Here is a 1,736-nt window from a genome sequence, read left to right on the forward strand (position 1 = left end):
TTGAAGAGACTGTCTTGACTCCATTGTATGCTCTTGCCTCCTTTGTCGAATATTAATTGAGTGTAATGGCTTGGGTTGATTTCTAGGTTCTCTGTTCTGTTCCATTGATCTATATGTCTGCTCTTGTGCCAGGACCACTTCCCATGTCTTTTTAAAAGAGCACTTATTTAGGTATTTTGTAGAATGTCCCTCCATCTGTCTGGTGATTAGACTGAAGTTACAGATTTTTGGGAAGAATACCAGAGAGGTGATGTGCCCTTCTCATATTCTATCAGGAGCTACACAGTATCAAATATGTCTTATTACTGGTCACTTGCTTATGATACTCTCTGCCAGGTTTCTCCACTATAAAGTTACTATTTTTCCTGTTCTGTAGTTGGTTTTTTAGAATCAAAATTATTGCTTTTTAAATTTTGATGTACATCAGTGTGCATGGGACACAGTTTGGCAACACCCTCCAATCTTTTTTTTTTAACACCCTCAATCTTAATTGTAATCATAATAATAACAGCTAAACACATGTAAATTACCTAATTTAATCCTTAGGATATCACTGTGAAGGAGCACTTTTTCATGCCCATTTTTCAGCTGAGCAGACTGAGGTACAGGGAGTCTTGCCTAAGGTCTAGTTAGTGATAGAGACGGATGCTAACTTAGCTTAACTTGAGGGCTAGCTTTTCACATGGGCCCTATGCTTGTTGTCAGAGCTTAGAATGGGGACGTTCTCATTCTTTGCCAAGGAAAACAAATGAGTACTTCCTACGTTTGACAATTCTCTTTTGTGCTTTCTTTAAGAAATATTTTCGTTTGTTTGCTTTTGCTTTCAGGAAGATTCCTTGCGTAACTGATTTTAGTAAGCTATGTCTGGCAATATCACCTTAAAATCTTGGAGAAACCCAGGCTACTTTGAGGAGCACTAAGGTTCTATTTTTAGACTTCATTCAGAAATATGACTGAAGGTTAATGAGGGCAGAGTATTCAGAATAGAAACCTGCTTTTGGAGAAGGAGTGCTTACCTAAAGAAAGGCACCGAGCCCTCTCTCCTCCTGGATTTTATCAGCCTCTCCTAACGGGTGTGTGGTGTGTCGTGTTTGTCGGTGTGTGTCTAAGCTCCACTTGTTCACTTTTGTTGGCCGCACTAATGACTTTCCTACTACGCAGTCAAATGTGTCTCTGAATAGCCTGACTCCAGGGATGCTAAGTGTGGCTAAACGGTGACTCAGTATCTGTGAGCCTCTATTGTAGTGGCAGTGGGACCACTGTGTGGGTGGACGTTTGCACATCTTCCTGGTGACTCACCCTGCAGCCTGCCTTTCTGAGGAGAAGTAGCTGTAGGTGGCTGCAAAGTTCTACTCGGCTTCTCTCTTCTCTGTCTCATCATACTGTGCAGATTGGGTATCCCCAAGTCCTCAAAATCACTCAGCTGGGTGTCTTGAATGTACCTAGTCTCCCAAGCTGTCCACAGATCAGTGCAGTTTTTTAAAACAGAAGTGTTTTGTTTCTAAATGTCTGTTGTAGGTCTGGCCATAGGTGCCAGAGTCCACAGGTTAAACAAAACACGGCTCATCACCCAGAGACAACCTGGGCAAGCATACTCACAAGAATTGTAGCATTTATTTCCCTTGGAAGGAGGAAGGCAGCTATTAGAATAAGCCTGATTCTTGCATACAATAACCATAAATTTTATGAGTAGAAAATTATTGGAGGGATTAATAAGAGAGGTGAAGTTTATAGGT

The 1,736-nt window shown here is 41.2% G+C and overlaps 1 long non-coding RNA gene across 1 annotated transcript in view; it reads left to right on the forward strand.

Moving 5' to 3' along the window:
* LOC106723909 overlaps nucleotides 1-1,596 on the forward strand; it is a 16,047-nt gene extending 14,451 nt beyond the window's left edge. The window contains exon 3 of the long non-coding RNA XR_001359651.1: nucleotides 828-1,596. This is a non-coding gene — a long non-coding RNA (uncharacterized LOC106723909). The remainder of the gene's footprint in view (nucleotides 1-827) is intronic.
* The last annotated feature ends 140 nt before the right edge of the window (nucleotides 1,597-1,736 follow it).

The sequence above is a fragment of the Myotis brandtii genome, unplaced genomic scaffold (genome assembly GCF_000412655.1).
Source record: "Myotis brandtii unplaced genomic scaffold, ASM41265v1 scaffold675, whole genome shotgun sequence".
NCBI classification, from domain to species: Eukaryota; Metazoa; Chordata; class Mammalia; order Chiroptera; family Vespertilionidae; genus Myotis; species Myotis brandtii.